A 6,239-nucleotide genomic window follows, 5' to 3' on the forward strand; every position below is an offset into this window, starting at 1 on the left:
AATATCAAAACAGAAGTTCTACTTATTGGCACTAAATCCAAAATCTCAAATTTCTCTAATTTTAAATTAAATCTGGATGGTGTCTTGGTCAAATCCTCATCTGCAGTTAGGAACCTCTGTGTTACTTTTGACTTCTCACTCTCTTATGAACCCCATATCAAATCACTGGATAAAATGCCCTTTTTCATCTCTGCAATATCGCTAGATGCGCTCCTAAAAAGATGCTGATACTCTGGCTCATGCTTTTGTCTTGATTACTGCAACTCTCTCTTCATTGGTATCCCAAACAAAACCATCCACTCACTTCAATATGTTCAAAATTCAGCCATGGGGATTTTTCTACATGTTAGAATATCAGCCCACATCACTCCTAGTCTAAGGGGGCTCCTGATCCCTGAATGCATTCAGTATAAAATACTCCTCGTTACATTTAAAGCTCTGCACGATGTTACACCTCCCTACTTAGCTGAACTCCTAAACTCATACTGCCCCACCTGTACATGTTGATCTTCCGATGCAGATCTCTTTTCCATCCACAAGTTTAGAGTGATGTAACAATGGCATAGATGAAGCAGGTTACAAGAATGAAGGTTTTAAAGCCTTTTTAATGTTGCTTCCACAATCCAGTGACTAGGGCATTGTGTAAATGAATATCTATAGCTCATCAGTGTTTAAACAGAAAATAAAACACAAGACCACATAATGGGACCACAATAGAAAATTAGAAAACAGGCAAAACCAACACTGAACCAGGCAGACAGCAAAACAAATACTTCACAGTCTTACGTAGAAGTAGATGAAGGTAAGTAAGTCACCTGCAGACAATGACCATAAGGAATAGGATCATAGGTAACAAGGGGGAGTAAACAAAAGCAGGGCCAAGAAGTAAACAAAGAGCACATGGCAAGACTGACAGACAAAATAAACAGAACTAGTAAAAAAGGGACAAAGTAGAACCATGACAATTGGTCTCTGTAGGAGGAAGATCATTTAGTGTCATGCCTCCAAAATTAGCGAACACTCTAGCTCAATTTCTCCATCTCTTCACTCTTCATTTCTCTTCACTTTCCTCTTTAAAATCACAACTTAAAAATACCTCTTTTCTCAACATTTCTCATAATATTTATTCCTATTCATATTTGTTAAACAATGTTGAATGTGTCAATTAAGGTTTTTTTTCCTCTCTCCATCTTTATTTTGATAGTAAAGCGACCTTGAGTCTGTGAAAGGCAATGTATAAATTAAATTAAGGAAGATGACAATGTGGTTTCCTTGTGCAACAGTGTCAAGAGTATACCATGAATAGTGTGATAAAGAATTAATATCCAGTGAAAGGGCATCTCATAGATGTAAATAATTCATCAACGACCCACGAAAGGAATGCGATGAGAATATCAAGAATTGTTAGGCAGTGAGCAGTTAAGCAAATTGCAACTGAATACATCTCTGCTGCTCTGACTGTCATGTCTAAATGCCCAACTTGTTGTTCCTTAGCACAGATGGGATGTAACAGCAGACGAATTGAGTGCCAGTGCTGTCTAGGGGAAACAAATATGCATGACTCTAGTGGGCAAAAGAGCACAAAAATTAGATCACTGAGCATTGGGAAAACATTGCCTGGTCAGATAAATCCATATTCGGTTGCACTATGCTGCTGGGAGGGTCAGAATTAGATACAAGCAGCATGAATCGATGAGCCCTTCCTGTTGGGTGTCAACATTTCAGGCTGGTGGAGGTGGAGTAATGGTGTGGGGAGTGTTTTCTTAGCACACCCTGGGTCCTCTGATACCTGTGGATGGCAATTGGATGACAGTATGACAGTAGGGATTACCTAAGGGATTACCTAAGTATTCTGGCCAACTTGATCCCTTCAGGGCAGCTGTGTACCCTGTGGCAGAAGAACATGTTCAGCAGGACAATACACTATGCCACAAGAGTTGTGTAATCATGGATTGGTTCCAGGAACAAGACAGCAAGTTTTCCTTGTTTCCCTGGCCTTCAGAGTCCTCACATCTAAATCCTATAGAGCATATCTGGACAAGGTATAATGAGCTATTCAGAGCATGTTAGTACATTTGTCTAATTTGCAAGAAGGTATCCTTCCTGCATGAGCCAAGATTGTTGAAGAACGATTTCAATACCTAATGGAATTTATGTCCAAACAAATTGCTGCAGTTCTGAAGGATAAAGGAGGCCCAACACACTACTAGATGGGTGTCTCTAATAAACTGGTAGTTCAATGTATCTTGATGGACTATTGGCATGATATTTTACAATCAGCAGAATGCCATATTTCTTTTATTTATTTATTTATTGGGCTTTCTTGCCAGGAGCACAAGGGAAAACAATGATGTACAGAAACACATCACTTGCCTTAACATTTAATGTGCAACAGTAAAATAACACCAGGTAAATTTTAAGATTATAAAATTATAATATTATGCGTTATAAGATTAGAAGATTTACAAGCATTATGTTCTGTTACAGGTCTGAACATAAAATGAAATTATCACCTTTGTTCTTTCTTTCTAAGGATCATGTGTCAAATTCTTCTTACAAGATCAGCAGAATATATTCAGGTTTGTAGTCATGTCAGATCTTGTAGTGTGTGTGTGTGTGTGTGGAAGGGAGGGAGGGAGAGAAAGAGAGAGAGAGAGAGAGAGAGAGAGAGAGAGAGAGAGAGAAAGAGAAATATGATAACATATTGAGTTCCTCTCAATGTTAGTGTTTCAAAATCATGTCCTGTCCTCTAATTTAAGTGATAATTTAGTATCTTACAATTTTATGGTATTTTTTTTGTGTGCAAATTTTGGTATACTTACCCCTGATAAACTGTGCAGCAATAGGGGTAATTTACAGCATTGTGGAATAAAGGGATAATGTAATGTGCACTGTACATGGTGAAAGATGAAGGATACTGTAACTGTTACTTTGGTTAAGGTTGGATGTACAAAGAAGAGACTTCCTGGACATTAGAGGATCAAAGAAACATTTATTTATATTTGGTTTTGTCTGTGTTATGGCTGATGAATATTCTTGGATTATACACTGAAATATCCTTCTAAATCTGAAAAATTCAGATTTTTTTCCTGTTAGCTATCTTACTACTCAATCAGTCTTGAGTCTGTTCATAGTAAATCCTATGTATTTTATAATTTTGTATAAAACTTTAACAGCAAAGATTTTTTTATTTATTCTATATTATATTTCACTGTCACAATTATTTGCTGTAGTGCTCTTTGTTTAAATAATTAATTATGTAAATGTTCAGCCAGTAATAAGGGAAAAAGACAACAGAACTTGAATGTTAAAGTCAGATTTGAATAAGTAAATCGAGGGCCAGAAAGTCCCTTGAATGAAATACATAGGCCTTAAGTCATAGATTAGAACAATTCATCTATGTTGTTTTCCTTATTTTGAAAACATTTCTATAATTTTGTCCTTTGGAGACATTCAGAAGGTGAGTCTGATCACAAAAACAGCTATAGGTACATATGCACTCACTAATTCTTAGGAGGTTACTGCCATAAATGCATCTATGTTGTATCTACAATGGACCTGTCTGTTACACTGCTAATTTTTTTAAGTGACCTAATAAAATGACTTACTATATTAAGTTTAAATTCTCCCCATCATTTTAAAGTAAAAATTAATAGATTTAAGGCCATGTTCTGAGCTTTAAGTCACACGAACCAATATATAGTGCTGTGAAAAAAAAATTTGCCCCTCAATTTTTGCCAATTTGTCACATTTAAATATTTCAGATCATCCAACCAACTTTAATATAATATAAAGACAACACAAGTAAATACAAAATGCAGCTTTTAAATGATTATTCTATTTATTTAAGATTTATTCAAAATCTATATCACCCATGTGAAAAAATAATTGCCCCTAAATCTTATAGTTGGTTGTCACCCTTGGCAGTAACAACTGCAATCAAACATTTTCAATAACTATAACTTGTGATGAGTCATTTACATCACTATGGAGAAATTGTGGCCCACTCTTCTTTGCAGAATTGTTTTAATTTGGGTACATTGGAAGGCTTTTGAGCATGAACTACATGTTTAAGGTCACAGTATCTCAATGGGATTCAAGTCAGGACGTTGACTCGGTCAATCCAAAACTTTTGTTTCTTTTGGGCCATCTGAGGTGGATGTGGTTGTTTGTTTTGGATTATTGTCCTGCTGCAGAACCCAACTGTGCTTGAGCCTTATCTTATAAACCTATGGGCAAAAATTTCCTTCAGGATTTTCTGACAGAGAGCAATAATATTTGGTTACAGAAGCAAAGCAGCCCCAGACCATCAGACTACCACCATGTTTGACTGTCATCACTACTTTTTGAAAGATGAATAATAAAGAACCTGTTGATGGAACTTCACCTCTCACTTCCTCTATGCTGCCTATGTCACAGAATGTGCAGCCTCCCAGAAGCGAAGCGAGCAGCCCTGAATGGGCTCACCTGCTGGCTGTCCAGATGGCAGTGCTGGATCAGCAGAGACAGGAGATTGGAGAGGTTCGCTCTATGGTGCAAACGCTCGGCCAGCACATCCTTCACATGTCTGTGAGTACCGAGAAAAGAACGAGCTCTCCCATCAATCCGCCGGTACACGATGGAGTTAAAGGGTTGATTGCCTTTGTTGAGGCGTATGGTGGGGGACCCCGATACCTGCAAAGGTTTCAGTATGCAGTGTGAGCTGTTCTTCGGACACCAGCCGCAACTGTCCGACCATGCTAAAGTTTTGTTTGTCATCTCAAGGCTTACAGGAAAGGCACGCGTATGGGGTGCGGCGTTGGTCACAAACAACTCTCCACTTAAGAATGATTATGCGGGATTTGTTCGAGAACTACATTTGGTATTCAACCATCCCCATCAGGGAAGGCTCTGCGGGCAATCACTGTTGCGCCTAAGGTAGGGATTGCGATCCGTGGCCGACTACACCATGGAATTCTGGACCTTAGTGGCAAGAACACGTTGGAATGAACCCGCACAGATTGACGTGTTTGTGAACGGGTTGCGGGCTGACTAACAGGCGGAACTAGCCTCTAGACAGGAGGGGAACACCCTAAATGAAGTAGTTCACTTAGCCATAACATACGACCGCCTCCTGCAAGGAAAGCGGCGGTGTGCAACAGGAGGCTCCGCAACGAAGCAGGACCAGACCCGTCCGGCAAACTGACACTCCGGAGGAGCCCATGCAGCTGGACACAGCCTGGGTACAGCGAGGAGGAAGAGGCAACAATAGGGTGAGTTGTTCTTCCTCTCGTCCCATGTTTAAGGTGCCGGTCAAGGTATCGTGCAAAGGCCGTGTGCTTTCAGTTTAAGCCCTAGTGGATTCGGGAGCTGCTGGGAACGTCATGGACTGGGGCTTTGCAAGGAATCTAGGTATCAAGGCCATCGCTCTGCCCTCCTCGCTAAGCGTACAGGCCCTGGATGGGGGTCTGGTAGGTCCAGGTTACATTACCCATATGACACCCAGGGTTGTCCTTGTGACCAGGGAGGGACATACGACGCATTAGTTTCTTCCTCCTACCTTGCCCGTCTCACTCTCTCACCCAAGTTTGCCTTGGCTGTGTGTGCACAATCCACAGATGCTGTGGACGAAAAACCGGATCCTGCAGTGGACACCGTCCTGCTATCGGAGGTGCTTCCCAAACAAGGCAGTACCCCTCCAGGCTACTTCAATAGAAAGTCTTGAAGCTGAAAAGCAGGTGCCTATTCCTTTAGAGTACCAGGACCTGGAGCAGGTCTTCAGCCCCAGCAAAGCTACACAGCTTCTACCGCATCGAGATTGGGACTGCGCTGTAACACTCAAGGAGGGAGCAGTGCCCCCTCAGTGCAGAATATACCCCCTCTCTCAGGAGGAGGAGTGGGCTATGGCACAGTATATCAAGGAGGCACTGCACCAAGGGTATGTCTGACCTTCTACCTCTCCGGCATCAGCAGATCCCCCGTCGCCTATATCGACAACTTTTTGATCTATTCCCCCTCCTGGAACCAACATGTACACGATGTGCAGGCCATGCTACAGACCTTATTACAGAACCACCTGTATTGCAAGGCTGAGAAATGCGAATTCCATTGCAAGGAGGTCGACTTCCTAGGGTATACTATTCAACAAGGGTGTGTGAGTATGCAACCAGGCAAGGTGGAGGCAGTGAAGGCTTGGCTAAGACCACTTACACGCAAAGCACTACAACGCTTTCTGGGCTTCGCCAACTTTTATAGGAGGT

The sequence above is a fragment of the Electrophorus electricus genome, chromosome 14 (genome assembly GCF_041902795.1).
Source record: "Electrophorus electricus isolate QZ-2024a chromosome 14, ASM4190279v1, whole genome shotgun sequence".
NCBI classification, from domain to species: domain Eukaryota; kingdom Metazoa; phylum Chordata; class Actinopteri; order Gymnotiformes; family Gymnotidae; genus Electrophorus; species Electrophorus electricus.